Source organism: Ambystoma mexicanum, chromosome 4p (assembly GCF_040938575.1).
Source record: "Ambystoma mexicanum isolate Mex_15411 chromosome 4p, UKY_AmexF1_1, whole genome shotgun sequence".
Classification (NCBI taxonomy): Eukaryota; Metazoa; Chordata; class Amphibia; order Caudata; family Ambystomatidae; genus Ambystoma; species Ambystoma mexicanum.
The window spans coordinates 782,452,759-782,469,186 of NC_090927.1; positions in this window are offsets into that span (position 1 = coordinate 782,452,759).

Genomic DNA, 16,428 nt, shown 5'->3' on the forward strand with positions numbered 1-16,428 from the left:
GACAACCCTGTTAACTGTCACTCAATAATGTATGGCTGAGACTCCGAGCGGTCCCCCAACTTGTTACATCCTCTTTTCTCTAAACTCCTTATGAGCACCTAGTCAACGGGTTGTAGATTATGGAATCTGACTTCATCATCATATCTCTTCTGGTTTTGCAGAGCATTCTGTTCAGCAGTGGCTTGCGGCAGTTCGAAGGCTTGAGACAATTGTTCTTGAAGATCTTTCACATATTTGTGGTAGTTCTCCACACCAGTTCCGTCAGAAGAGACCACAAAACACAAGTCTATGGGCAGCCTGGATCTCTCCCAAACATCAGCTGTTACAGGGTGAACCCAGTGCTGTCATTCCTCGAACAATTGTAGGCGTGAACTAACGTTGACACATGCTGAGTCCATTTGAGCTTCTCTTTGGCACTCAGCGTGCCCAGCATACCCAACAATGTGCAATTGAATTGTTCAGCTTGCGCATCTCCTTGTTGGCGATAGGGGGATGTCTGGCTTTTCGTTACCCCAATCAAATGCATAAGTTCTTTGATGAGAATGGATTCAAAATCTCGCCCTTGATCAAAATGTAGGTGTGTGGACCAGCCATAATGTACAAAGAATTTCTCCCAAAGTACTTTGGCTATTGTGGTAGCCTTCTGATCTTTAGTTGGATATGCTTGCGCATACCGGGTAAAATGATCGGTCGCCACCAAAATGTTCTGAGTTCCGCTGTTGTTTAGTTCAAGGCTCAGGAAGTCGACACAGACTAAATCCATGTGTCCATAGCTCTATAAGTGTTGAAGTGCTGCGGCTGGAAGGATGAGCATTTTCTGGGCGATGCATCTGGCACAGGTGTGGCAATAATATTCTACTTCCGGGCCCAATCGAGGCCAGTAAAATCGACTTCGTACTAACTCCAGTGTTCGTTCACTTCCCAGGTGCCCATGTTGATCATGAAGGGTGCAGCACTAAAGATTTCCATTCTTTGCGGTAGATCTATTGATTGGTCAGGGTTCTACTGTCTGGTGGCCCCTCAGCGTAATTTACTTCGGCGTGAAGCACTTTGCGTAGTTCTAAGTCTTTCAACTGCGTTTATCTGAATTCAGCATGGCTCATGTGTGGCAGTTTTGGAGACATTAGACTGGTTGCATCGCAATATCTCACCGGAACTCCTTAGCTGTTCCTCCAAGACAGCCGATAAGATGTGCTGGCTCTGTTTGCTGGAAGGTTTAATTCCTACAAATAGCTTTCATCGTTGCCACAGAAGCCATCTCGATGTGGATAGACTCTGAGCTGTCTTCGGCGTGGGGTCTTCTGGATCAGCGTCGATATGATTGATTCCAGGGCAATAATCCAATTGAAAGTTGTAAATGGACAAAGCCGCTAACCAGCGATGTCCAGTAGCATCCAACTTGGCAGGCTTAAGGATATAGGTCAGTGGATTGTTGTCTGTTCTCACCGTGAAAGTTGCTCAGTTGAGATAGTCATGCAGTTTTTCAGCCACCACCCACTTTAGGGCCAAGAATTCTAACCTGTGTGTAGGATAGCGCATCTCGGAGGGGCTCAGTCGACAACTGGCAAAGGCCACAAGTCTGACAACGCCCTGTTGTTCTTGATATAGTACTGCACCCTGCCCATTGTAGCTGGAATCTACATGCAGGATATAAGGCAGTTGTGGATCGATATAAGCCAGGGGAGGCACTTCTGAGAGAGATTTTCTTAGCCCAGGCAAAGGCTTGCTCACATTCATCACTTCATCGTAGACCAAAATTCCTTGGGATGGTACAAGGCCTTGGAATGAGTTCCAACGCCAGTCGCAGTCTTCTGTCGATAGCCATTGGTCAATTCGATGAGTGGAATGCCTATGTTGGCGAAACCTGGCATGAACCTTCTATAATATTTGCAGAACCTTAGGAAACTACTCATCTCCCGTAGATTCTGTGGTCGAGGCCAAGTTTTGAGAGCTTGCATCTTGGTAGAATCCACACTTATTCCTTTGGCGGACACCACATAGCCAATATACTTCACACTGGTTTGACAAAACTGGCACCTTTCCAAGGACACCTTCAGCCCTTGCTGCTGTGCTGGAGTCGATTCAATACCTTTAGTAATCTTTGGTGATGTTCTTCCAGGATCTTCCCAAAAACGATTGCGTCATCCAGATAGACCAGCGCCTCTAGTAAACTCTTGTCACCCACAGTTCTTTCCAGCAATCGTTGAAACGTGGCAGGTGCTCCTGATATCCCCTGTGCATTCGAATGAACTGGTAAATTCCCAAGGGGCAGATGAATGTAGCTTCTCTTTGTCGTTGGGCAACATGGGAATTTGGTAGTATGCACTCCATAGACCTAAGACTGAAAACCATTTGCTCCCAACCAAACAGCCAAGAGCCTCATTCACTTGGGTGTGGTGTATTGGTTGGGAACCATTCTGCCGTTTAGGCACCTGTAATCAATGCACAGCCGCACATCATTGATCTTCTTTTGAGCCACTACGATGGGTGAAGCATAAGGGCTTCTGGATTCCTGAATGATACCTGCATGCAGCAATTCCTCCAGATGTCGCAGAACATACTCCATATCAGCAGGTGCTAGTCTCCGTGACCTCTCTTGGAATGGGGTGACATCATTTAAGCGGATGTGATGCCTCACTCCCTTGGCTTCACCCAAGTCCCAGTCACTGGTGGAAAAAACATCTGCCTGCATGGACAGCTGGTCTTGTAGAAGATCTTTCTCACGTTCTGACAATGCTGACTCCCCGAAGTTTATCTTTTGAACATCCAATGGAGGATATACGCTTCTGGTACCATCAGTCTGGGCCACTGAGTCACCAAGGTAAAACTGTGCAATCGTCAGACCTCCAGGTAGGTACACAATCTTGTCTGTAATATTAGTGATAGGGACCCTGATGTTTTTCACTCATTGGCCATTGTCACTGATTAGAGTCATTGCACCATCAGACCTCCAGGCACTACTTCACACTTTGGAGCCTCCATCACCAACCTCCTGTAGCGGTTATGTGCTTGGAGGCGCACATGACCAGGCACCATCACTGTCTGGCCAGGTGGTATGTCAGCTTGACCGTGGTTGGTGGTTATCACGTCTCCCACTGGTCCGTCAGGTTGATCCGCCTTCTCTATGCCTTTCTTGAGGTAGGTCTGTTGGCAAGCCGGGGGCATCTTCAAAGATTGTGCAAACTGTGGACCTGCCATCTCCATACAGATCTTGGTAAGCGTACCGAACAGGGCTGATTTGGTGCCCATGACTAGGGGCACCTCTGGATTTGGGTTCTTCAGGGTGCACAACAACGCCAAGTTGGTTATGGTGGTGTTCACTCTGGCCACTTCTTGATTTAAATGAATTTTCACACAGGTATATCCCAGGTATCGACAGGCAGCATCTCCCACTCCCAACAGATTTCGCCTCTCCAGCGGTTCTAATGGCAGATGCGACATATGTTGGTGATAGTAGGGCTCATACATTATGGTGACTTGGGAGCCACTTTCCAGTAATGCTGTGGTCCTTCACCCCGCAAGATACACTGGGATGGTCATGATGGGCCCAATGAGGCCAGCTGGAATGCCACGGTGGAGACGGGCTTGAGTCCGTAGTCTGTTAGTCTGCTAGTGTTAGTTTCCATGGAGCTCACTCCTGTAGTCGACATTCTAGTTGCTCCTCCACTACAACCTTGTGTGCATTTTCCGACAATGCTCAAGCTGGAGTGGGTTTAAGGGTCTTAAAACGAGCAGCTACTCAGGCATAATCGGAGTCTCGGTCACACAGTCGTGTTGAGTGGTTATCATCCCCACATCAATGGTAAAATCTCCAGGGTGGTAACGGTGCAGAGGACTGGGGTAAATATCCCCAGGGCTCTTGTGCTCGTCAAGAAACATGGTGCTCTCTTTGTCAGGATGATGGGAAACCATCACTGCCACGATTTGGATTTGCACTCAGGCTTTCCATGATCAGCAGGTGGGTCTGTAGTTTCCTGACTAGCTGTTGCAGCTCCTCAATCTACTTCTGCTGAGAACTGGTATGGTTGGGCGTTGGGATCCTATCTTGTACTGGGTGGTTCTGTACATTGGCATCGCCCGTTTCTTCTTCCAGGGCCTTAATGGACCTTAGTAGCTCTTCATAGGATGGAGGTGTATCCAGTTTCTCCCGCAGCCTCAGTTACAGTATGGGTATAGCGGCTTCCTTGGCCCCTCTAAGTAGTTGGTTCAATCAACACTGGTTCAATGGGGAAGTCTCTACTCCTCGTCTATGGTGGGCCAGGTGTAAACTTTGTTCAATCCTCACTGGGTAATCAGACAACTTCTCTCCCAGTTTCAGAGAGATGGCATGAAACCTCATTATTAGGTCCTCACCTGCCTCAGTAGTGCAAAAGCTCCCTCCAGTACGCCCATCACTTGCTGGTACATCGGATCAGGACTCAATGCTCGAAGGGACTGTAAATCTGCAGTGCCGGCCCTCTCAATGCCTTTATTACTTGTCGTCTATTCTCTTGATCAGACACTTTCTAGTCGTGTAGCATAAACTGAGTGAGATCTGCCCATAGTTCATATCCCTCCTCTTCTTTAGGGACAGGATTCGCACCTGATAAGAGTCATAATCGGGGGGAAATCCCATGTTCAGTAACCAAATGGGACTGGGATTACCGCTCCATAGTTACTCTAACAGCCTCAGCAATTGCAGCTGCAATGACTATGGCATTGTTGGTTGATGTCGTAGCTTCCGGGTGCAGAGGTATTTCAGGCCAAGTGTCTAAGGTCCAGACAAGGCAGATGATCAAAGGCTCCCCATCTCGGATCTCAGTGGGCAGGGTCTTACCTGTACAAGAAATAGCACCATAACATAGCATTTAACATTTTGTATCTTGACCAGATATGCGCCCCACACTTTTCACTTTCCCAGTGATGGTTTCCAAGGAACCAGTCAGAGCTGTTACTTCATCAGTCGTGATGTGTAAGGGGACCTCTCCCACTATGAAGCAGCCTTCTGGACTGAGCCCTTCAGCGTGTATCCAATGCAAAACATATAAATGCGTCATTTTGACTAAGTGTAATAAATCATCCATGTAGTATACAGCACTCTTGTTTGATACAGAAGAGCTCTTTCTACATCGTGGGAATTCCCCCTGGATCTCAGCAGCGCCTCCAAGAGTGTAAGGTGTTTCTTACCTTAATTCCGTAGGATGGAGTGACCAGTGACCTGTAGGGGACCTGAATCGGGATACGTATACCTTAATGCACACTTGTGCCACTGAAACCCTGGGGGATAAATGGTGACCCATCTCGGCCTATTGCAGACCTCTAGTATTTGCAGGGTGGGCTGAGTGGTATTTGGCTCTGTCCTATGGTCGTTCAGCCCTGATGACAGACCATTGCATCTAAGAACCTGGTTAAATATACAGACACAGCTTTATTTCATTTGCAATGCTTGAACAGCCTTTTTATATAAATGACTGTGTATAACAGATTCTCTTTATCACATGAGTAACTATCCACCCCTCTGTGCCCTTGAGGATGAGCGAGTGCATGTAATACATGGACTAGATAAATAATTAACTGGCATCAATTCATCACATCTGATAATAAATAATAAAATAGCATCAATTCAGTCACCTGGGAAAAAGGGTGTTGGGCGCGTGTATTTCAGAAAATAAACAAATACATCGCTAGACAGCATGAGTTCATGGATATCTGATAATAAATAATTAAATAGCATCAATTCAGTAACCTGGGCGTAGGGGTGTTTGGATGGGTATATTTCATACATAAAATAAATAAGTAGCTAGACAGAACGAGTTCATTGACATCTGATTATAAAGAATTACATTGCATCAATTCAGTAACTTGGGCGCAGGGTTGTTTGAATGGGTATATTTCATACATAAACAAATAAGTAGCTAGGCAACATGAGTTCATTGACATCTAATAATAAATAATTAACCAACGGGCCTCCTAGTTAACCTTTTCTGCCACCATATATTACGTAATGTCAACCATGCCTCGTTAGGAGTACTGACCTCCCTTCACCCCGGAAGAACCAGAGGCAGAACAAGGAACCCTGAACTAATGGTAGCTGCAGAGGATTAGAGGACACACAACACATAGGACAAAGACCGACAAGCACAGACAGCCTAACCTGGGTAATTGGCCGACCACAACTCCTTAGCACAGGGAGGACATAAAATGACCTGAAGGTGGTCCCCCATGCCCTGGCAGGACCACTTATTTCCCTGAGCCAGCTACAATGGTAGGTTTAAGACACCCTGCCTGACACCACACTATACGGACCAACAGGGTTCCATTCAATCCTGAACCCGAGCTGCATCCGGCCCACAGTACTCCTCCCTCATGAGTTGCTGCCCTCCAACCTCTTACTGAAGCACCCCAGTGATGGGGTTAATCTCACCACACAGGGGCGCAATTGGCGGGAAGAAACGCTGCGATCACAGCGCCCCCCAGCTGGCAGCTTGTCCTCGCTCCTCTAGTCCTTCCGGGCTCGCTAACACCCAAACAGGAAAGGGACAAACCCACAACAGGAAAACCAAAAAAAATTGGAAAAACCCAGGACCAAGCATGGCCTCTGGAGAATACGTGGGTAAATCCAGAAGGGGTCAGTGATAACCCTCCCTCTCTCTCTTCTCCCAGTTGGATCCCCTATGGCCTTCTACCAAACGAGTACCCCTGAGGGGGCACCCAAGCACTAGCGTAACAGGGGCCCCCGCAGCACCCGTGGTGCGGGGGGCCCTGCTAGCACATGCCTGGGAGGGGGCCCCCTTGGGAAAAAAATTAGGAAAAATATTTTTTTCAAAATATTTTTTTTTTTACTTCTTTTTGAAATCACTTTGCCTTCATCAAGAAATTATTTGTGTAACAGAAATAATTTCTTTATGAAGACAGAGTGACTACAAAAAGAAACTTTCTTTTTGTAGTCCGAGGGCTCCCCCTGCCCCATGACATGGAATACCCCAGGCTGGAGGCCTCCATGTCATGGGGTGGAGGAGCCCTATGACTTCAAAAAGAAATAGTTTATTTTTGAAGTCACTCTGCCTTCATAAAGAAATGATTTCTGTTGTGGTTCGGTCCTTAACTGAAATAATTTCTCTATGAAATCAGAGTGATTTCAAAAAGAAACAATCAGCCTCATTACAAGTTTGGCTGTAGCCTTGCTGGTAAAACCGGCAGGCTGCCGCCAAACTTGCGCTTTTTTCAGGCACCCGCGATTGGGCAATTACTGGGTCATTATGGCCCCGCTGGACACGGTAATAGTCCATTTGCGAGCACAGGGAAAAAATGCTCCCCATTCCCATTTGATCCCCATAGGGTTCATTGCAAAATGGGGAGTTTGGATACACCAGCACCATTCAGAATGATGCCGGTGCATCCGACATGCTCTGCTCGCGGGTGCCGGTACGCCCGCCAGACCTGGCAGGCGGGAAGGCGCCCGGGAGCAGAATTCGTTGTTTTCCAGTCTGGTAACAACGGTACTGGCAAGCTTCCCAGTACTGTTGATACCGGACCAGCATACTTATACTAAGGCCCAATTTCTTTTTTAAGTGATAGGGCTCCCCGCAACCCAATGACGTGTGTGAGTATATTGTGAATGGGTGTACACTTAAATGTGGAGGTGGCTGCCTGTGTGAGTTTGTGGTGAAAGGGTGCACACAAATGTATGGGTGACTGGGCGTACGTGTGTACGGTGAAAGGGTGCACACTTAAATGTATGAATGGCTGCCCGTGTGTGCCTGTATGGTGAAAGAGTGCACACTTAAATGTAAGGATGGCTGGGCGTGCATGCGTGCATCTGGTGAATGGTGTTTGTGCTTGTGTTCAGGGGCACAACAAAACCTACATTTCGGGGGGCTGGTCCTTCAAATGTTGGAAGAGGCACTAACTTCACGGGTGATGGGGGAGGCAAACTTATTTGTGTGGGGGCATTTAACTTCTTGACGCATTTTAATGAGAATGCAGCTTCAATGTTACATGCAGTTAACTCTCTCCTTTAAGTGTGAAAGCACCCACTTATTAACTGTTGTGAGAATGAATGGTCTCCTGTTCCCTTTCTACCCTTCCAATCACTTTCCTGACATGAAAGTACTAAACCCACATCACAATTTAAATTGCCTAAAAAATGTGGCATTTGGATGCAGGTACTAACAGTGAAATGCTTTACGTTAGTAACTGCTGAGCCCTTGTTAACAGCGAAACCCAGGTGTCATTTAACATCTGTGTCCTGTTCTGTCCCGTAACTGCTCTGAAGGTCAGCCAGGTTGAGTCAACATAGCCCACAATTTATGGGGGTGAGTGCTGCAGCCCAGTCAACTGAATATTGTTAAGCCCCTACTTGTGTTTAATGCCTTAATTGCTTATTGGTAAATGTCATTACTCCTAGCCCTATTCTTCCTTGTTCCTGTACTTGTGTAGGAGGCACTATGCCTCCTACACAAGCACTGGGATGAGGTAGAGGTACATGGAAGTAATGCCTGACTTAGCTACCTGTATATTCATTACTCCTAATCCCACTCTTCCTCATTCCAGTACTTACCTATGAGGCAAGGAGCCTCATACGTAAGCTCTGGGACAAGGAAGAGGGAAGTGAAGGTAATTCTGGGCCTAGGAGCTGATTTTGGAGGTTGGGATAGGGCATGGGAGGGAGAGGGGATGTGTGGGCGGTGGGATTGTGCGATAAATCATAATGGTTGTCCATGTCCAGGCTAAGCAGGCATCATATGTGGTATTAGTGCCTAGAGAGGCATTTTGGTGCAGCCAGTCTAGTTATCCTTCAGTTTGGTATGACTTTTTTTTAACTGCGCATTTCTGATAAAGCAGTCCTACTAAGTGTAATTACCTGGCTAGATTGGCATTTGGGTGCTGCCAGTCTAGCTATTTCTTACTGCAGCACTGTATATTTTTTTGAGCATCTGTGATAAATGATATGATATAAGTCTATTATAAAGCGCCTATACACAAGTGTTTCTTGGCACAGCAAGCAATGGAGTGAAGATGGAGTGAAGATAGAGGGTGGACAAGACAAATGATTTTACTAGGCCTTGTGACATTCAAATCGTGCAAGTGCGAGAATGAGAAATGCAAGGGGAAAGGGAGGGGGGAAGTGCAAGGAAGAAGGGAGGGGAAAACAGGGCAGTAATTCTCTGAGTAAGTGCAGCCAGGGCAGCGCGGCTCTGGGTAGTGCAAGGAGAACAAGGGACTGTAGGATTACAGTTACAGTCCCTAAGTGCATAGTAGGCCGGTGGCAGTGCAAAGGTGACTGATCAAGAAAGAGCCTGGACTCAGTGAGAATCTGAGGGTAGCCAAGCAACCAGTCACTACAGCAGACAGGTAGGTCAGCAGGGGAGGGAGAGAGCGAAAGCAGAGGAGAAGAGTAAAGTTTTGAGCTGCTTCTGGAACATCAGGTGGTCCGCTAAAGTTTGAGAGAGCAGGGAGGCCATTCCAGAGGCAGGCATCTGCAGAGGAGAGAGAGCTACCCCCCACTCTCTGCCTGAAGACGTGTCTAGCCCTTAGAGAGTTGGAGGTAGCCGGGGGAAGGGCTTGAGAAAAAAGGGATTTTGGAAGAGCGTTGGATGTAGTGTGGGCCCGACTCCAGAAAGCTTTGGGGACAATGCAAAGGGTCTTGAACTTGATTCTTGCAACGACCGGGAGGCAGTAGAGAGATTTCAGGGCAGTAGAGATATGATCCCTGGGCTTGTTGCCAAGGATAAGTCTTGCTGTCCTGTTCTGGATTAGTTGCAGAGGGAGGAGAGTAGAGGAAGGCAGCATGAGAAAGAGGCTGTTGCAGTAGTCCAGCCTAGAGAGAAACAGGGCTCTGGAGACAGTGAGCTTCTGGGGGAAAGTGAGAAAGGGAAAAGTCCCTTTGAGGAGGAGCAGCTGGTAGGTAGTGGGACTTCTTGGCAACGTCCGATATGCGAGGAGAGAAGGAGAGAGTGTAGTCGAAGATGATACACAAGGTTTTTTGCCTCGCAGGAAGGCGAAAGAAGAAGACCCAAGGTGGGCGACGAGAGTGAGAGAGGGAAAGCAGAGGCAGGGGTCCCAATGAGAAGGATCTCTATCTTAATGGCACTGATGTAGATATTGTTGGATGTGCACCAATCCTGAATCACGGATAGACAGTCAGGAATGAGCAAGAGATGAGAGGAGCCTGGAGGAAAGCTGAGTGCCATCCCCATTACACTGAAAGTTAGAGGAGAAGGTAGAGATCAGGTGGGCCAAAGGGGCCAAGTAGAGGTTGAAAAACCAGGGTGAGAGGATAGAGCCCTGGGGAACGCCACAGGTAGAGAGAGAGGTGGCAGAGAGAAAGGGACCAAGCTGGACCTGGGAGGGGCAGTCCAAGAGGAAGGAGGTCAGCCACTCCAGGGGCTGATCTGTGATGCCCAGGTTCTCACGTAGTCGATTGATCAGGATGGCATGGTTGACTGTGTGGAAAGTAGAGGAAAGATGAAGGAGGATTACGACAGAAGGAATACTGGAATCAAGGTTAGAGAGCAGATCTTCACGGGTGTTCAGGAGAGAAGTTTGGGTGCTTCTGGGAGATCTGAATCAGACTGATGGTCATGGAGATAACCAACAGATTCAATGTGGAGAGTAAGCTGGGAGATGGTCAGCTTTTTTCCAAGAGTTTGCTCAGGAATGGGGTAATCGAGATTGGGCGATAGTTTTCCGGACAGGTAGGATCGGCAGATGGCTTCTTGAGGAGCGGGTGCACAAGGGAGTGCTTAGGGGTAGAGGGAAACGTTCCAGTGGTGAAAGAGTGATTACAGAAATCGGCCAAGGTACAGCGAGGGTGTCAATATGGTCCTTGATGGTTCTGGAGGAGATGGGGAGCACCTGTTTGGACGGCGCTTTCATGGATCGGGCTTGTCTAGAAACCTTATCAGGTGTTGTCAGAGAGAACGACGAGAAAGGAAGAGGAGACGTAGAGATGGCCAAAGGGGGGCTGAGAGAGGAAGAGGGAGAGGAAGAGGAGATAGTGGACAGGATGTCCTGAGTTTTAGCAGAGAAGTGAGAGGCCAGAGCCATACAGAGGGCATGGGAGAGAACAGGAGAGGTGGAGACTGCAACAGGAATGACCAGTTCCATGCAGATTCTAAAGAGTTTGGCCAGGTTGTTAGAGGCAGCAGATACCCAGGCTTCAATGTGTGCTCTTTTCTTGATGAGTGTTATTGCTTCGACTGGCATTTTTGTGCAACCAGTGTTGGTATGTCTAAATGTGGCATGGCATGCTTTACTGTAATGTTTTGTCTACACTGGTCTACATTGTGCAGCCAGTGGGACATGTTTTAATAGCAACGCATTAATGTTCCTGTGCACTGTTGGTGTCTTACATGTATTGGATTGGTGTTACCCTACAAAACAATGGCAAACACTCTGGCTTTTTAGCCAATTTGTATCAGAAAGTGTGCTGTATATTGCATTAAAACACATATTTATATCTTTCTCCTAGTGCAGTGGGCGGTAGACCACTTCAGCAGCACGTTCATGCGTATTGTGCAAGCTTGATAATCTAGGCCGGCCCAGAGTGTGGCACGAACCGTGATTTGTTGCCGAGTGGGGGGGGGCCCTCAGCATGGCTCGCAGGGGGCCCCCACATTTTGTGTCACACCACTGTGCCCAAGGCTGGGCTGAAGTGAAATACCTCAGCAACACGTCACAAGAGGCTAAAAGCAAAAACAGGCCAATCAGTGTTCCACTCTAACAAGACTTGCCCAACCCAGTCAAGCCTGTCTGTAAAAATAAGGGCCTCATTACAAGGTTGCCGGTCTGGTAAAATTGATGCCGGTATTACCGTACTGGCATTGTTTACCGGACTGGTGTATTAGGAGTTGCGATGCCGGTGTCACCGGCATCGGCAGGGACCAACCATGACCAGCCTCATTCTTGCCGGTATGAGCATCGACACACGGCAGCCGTGCCAGTGACAACGGCATGCCGCAGTTAAGTGAACATTAAGAGGTGCACGGACATGCAATTACCAGCATGCAAATGCCAGTAACAATGCATACAATGATGCCGTTAACACTGGCATCGCGGTGCTGGCGTTAATAGGAATCTGGTGTGTAGAAAACTGCCACAGTTGCACACAAACAGCAGAGGTGGAGGCAATGGAGTCTGGCACAGCACAAAAGGAGCACTCCCACACATCACACTCCTCCCAAATCCACAATGCAACCATTAGCACTTGCAGTACTGGAGCTGGAGGACATGCATGCACAGCTACTCTTTGAGGAGGCAGTGAGACAGAGAATGCAACGGAGGCGCACAAGGAGAAGGAGGGCCAGATTGGGCCAGCACATACCCATTGTGCAGGCAGTTGTTCCCCGCAGGCAGCCACCAATCCCTCGCCTAATGGCCAGCCCATTCAACCTAACCCCTGCTCAGATCCACACCCTGTACCGGCTAGACAGGGACACCATCACCACAATAGTGGACCTCGTTCATGATGACCTGGTGAGCCTGATCAATATCTGGACAGCCATCCCCACCTTGCTGAAGGTAGTGTCTGTGCTACACTTCCTTGCCACAGGCACTTATCAGCACACAGTGGGGCAGCTGCATGGAATCTAACAACCCTGTTTCTCCCGTGTTCTCAACCAGGTGCTAGTTGCACTCCTGAAACATGCAAGCAACCACATTAAGTTACCACGGACTGCGGAGGAGGTAAATGCAGCCAAAATAGCATTCTATGCACTGGCAGGCATGCCAAATGTAATCGGTGCCCTCGACTGTACACATGTGGAGCTGGTTGTCCGGCATGCTGTGGAGGGAGTGCACCACAACAGGAAGCTGTACCATTCCCTGAATGTACAGATGGTGTGCAATGCGCACAAAATCATCACGCATTGCTGTGCAAGATTCCCTGGCTCCACACATGACGCCATGGTGGTGCACAATTCACGCTTCCCCGCTACATGGCACGACATGCTGCACAATGTACCTGGCTGCTGGGTGAGTCTAACCACAGGGCCATGAGGGGTGTTGATTTGTGGGGCAGGGGGGAATCACAAGCATAGGTAACGTGTCTGCTGGCTGGGTCATGAGGGGTGTTGATTGGGGGGGAATTACAAGCATGGGCAATGTGTCTGCTGGGTGGGCCATGAGCGGTGTTGATTGGGTGGGGGGATCACAAGTATAAGCAACGTGTCTGCTGGCTGGGCCATGAGGGGTGTCGGAACATAGCATAGGGTTGCATGCATGAGGAGCACAAGTGCACACTGCATACATAAATCCATCCTCACTCCTGCACATAGCCGTAAACATTACCAGGTATGCAATGAAGTGCAGAGAGACTGGGTTGGGCAATAGAAGGCAAAGTCGGATGACAATATTAAACCACACACATAGAATGGAACAAGACCACACACAGCGTCCTGGGTGCCTTCAACTGTGACCTTAGTAAATTAAAGAGAATGTACAACACAGCCAATGCTTGCAGATGTGCATGGCCTACACAGCTGTGTGTACATGCAATCAACAGACACAGTGCACACACCAGCACATGTATCAGGAACATCAGCAAACATGAACCACATATACCACAATGCACTATCTGTAGTGGCAATGCATGATCTCAGAAAAGGAAATCACTAGTCATGCTGCCATGCATGAGAGAAACCCATTTTACAGACTGAAAATCAGTCACTGAACTCAGTCCACAGGTACACGCAGATCAGTATGCCTGTCATGTCACCTTAAGGGACACCGCCAAGTACAATGGGTCAAGTATGAAAACGATTAAAATCAGCAATCATTGACTACCAGCAGGATATGATTGAGAGGAGCAGGACTTATCCAAAGTACCTTAGTTCCACCATGCCAACCCCCACCCAACCGTATCACAGAAACGTAACCCTTCACCCGTGGCCCATACCACCAATGTGAATCTGACCTAGTCATATGGGGGAAGGTGTCGATTGACATGTACATGGAGGCTTGAATAATTAGAATGCATACTGGGGATACCACTGTGTTAACTGAAGCCAATTAGGCAAATGTGTAATTATCCACTGTACATGCACAGTCCATTTCCATTGTAACACATCAATGAAATCTGAAGCCATCATGGACATTTGGACTTGATTTGTGAGAGTGCAAGTTCATATTGAATGGTCCTTGGGACTGCAACTTCACCGATCCCCCACCCATGGATCAGCCCTAAGTACACTTACCCGTGTCATTGAAAATGGAACATGTCATGTGCAGTTATGAATCCTTAGTTGCATTTAATCATGAACACAGTACAGGCAGTGCTAACATGGAATTACCAAATAAATCACAAGTACCCTTTCTCTTGCTCCGATGCAGGTAATGCCGAGTATCCCCTGAAGGGCTGGCTCATGACCCCCATCAGGCAACCAGTCAACAGGCACTAAGAGGATTACAACCGTGCACATGCATGCACTTGTGTCACCATTGAGCAGACATTTGGCCTGTTGAAGGCCAGGTTCCGCTGCCTCAGCAGGTCGGGGGGGCACTCATTTACAGGCCAGAGAAGGTGGGAGAAATGGTGTTAGTGTGTGCCATGCTACACAACATGTGCATCCGGCACACCGTCCCCCTGTCCCCTGACATGGACATGATGCCACCAGAGGATGAGGATGATGATGAGGAAGATGGTGGAATTCCTCAGCGGCACAATTTAAATGAAGGACATGCGACACACAAGATTTAATTGACCACTACTTTTGATGGACTGGAAAAGACAAGGCACTGGGCATGGGTCACACTGGGCACTGAGCACTGTACATTATTAAATAGACACATACTCAAGAAGCAATATCCAGTCATGTGTTTTTCTTTTACACACCAGCTGTATTGAATAATGTATAACTATGTACAGATTTGCATTATTTAACTGCCACTGCTGTCCCATTAAATTGACCCCACACCCCCTCCCCACTACCCCCAGAACCAATACCCCAACAACGCCTCCCCCACTACCTCCACTACTCCCACACCCAATACCCCAACACCCCTCTCCCTCTCCCACTGACCCCACACCCAATACCCCAACACCCCCTCCTCCATTACCCCCACAACACCTTCTCAACTACTCCCTCCCCACATTCACTTGTAAATTGTCCTATTCATGCCCCCTTTTTGGAGGAAGGGGGTGAGCCTCTGGGTGGCGAACGAGTCCCTGTGAATGACGCACAGGGCTTGTTTGAGTAGAGCTGGCCGGTGTCGTGCTGGAGGATGGGCCGGGGTGGGGGGTTGTGGTGACGTCCCGTTATTCCGCTATAGCGGTTGCCAACTGGGTGCTGGACTGGGTCATGGCAGACATGACAGCATTTCCTTCCCACACACACCTGGCCACGCAGTACGCGGCTCTGCTCACCATTCTTGAAGTGTCTTGCAGGGCATCCTGCATGGTCTGCCCTGTTTGTTCTGCCTCTGTCCCGTACTGTGTGACTGTGTGACCAGGGCCTGCATTGCCTGCTGCCGCCCTTCCATGCAAGAGAGTCGCCCTCGATGTCCCTGATGTGGTGGAGACCTGGTACTGGCAGGGGAGGTGGGCTCAGAGGGCTTGCAGGACTGAACACACCACTGTCGCTATGGGTGTCAGGGCCGCTGGCCCCCCCCTGTTCAGTGTGCACCTGAGCTATCTACAGGTGTACTATGTGTGCTTGCCTGCCTGGATGGTGTTGATTCTGCCTCCTCCTGCTGGCTGTGGCCTGGGGAGTCTGCCTCCTCCTGCTCACTGTGCACTACGGATTGTGCCACCTCACCCTGCTTGCTGTGCACTGCAGATAGTGCCTCCTCATGCTCGCTGGCCACTGGGGATTCCAGCTCTTCCAGCTGAAGTGCCTGCTGTGCCCTAGATGTTGATGAGTGCCGGGGGGGCCTTGCTGTCAGAAGTTGATGTTGCCGGGGGGACCTTGTTGGAAGTTGCTGGTGGGTGCTCGGGCTGCCGGCCCGCCTGTGTTTCCTGGTGCCAGGGGGGCTGTGCCGTGGATGGTGTGGCACGCTTGTGTCTTGCGGTGGAGGTGGACGGCTCATGGCTAGAGCCGGTGTCTTCGCCGCAACAACGACATGCAGCAGCTGTCTGGGGTGTTGTGGCATGTTCGCCCTCGCTGTCAGATCCTGTGCCTGTGGCGGATAGTGAGGCATGGTATTAGTTATGGGTGTGCATCCATCTGACATACATCGATGCTAGTACATTCCGAGTCATGCGCATTGTCATGGACATGTTGGAGGGCCTGGCATGGTGCACACAAGAATATGGGGGGGTGCAGTGTCAGTGCATCCTTCTGGTGCGGCCATGTTGTGCACAGTGTCTGTTGGGTGGGGTACAGGTGTCTAGTGGTTTGGGTGTTGTGGCCATGCCACAGGGGCTGTGTGCCATGTGGTGTTTCATTGTGGAACTGATGTGCTCCCATTCTGTATGTTGATGCATTGATGTTTACTCTCTGTGTATAGACA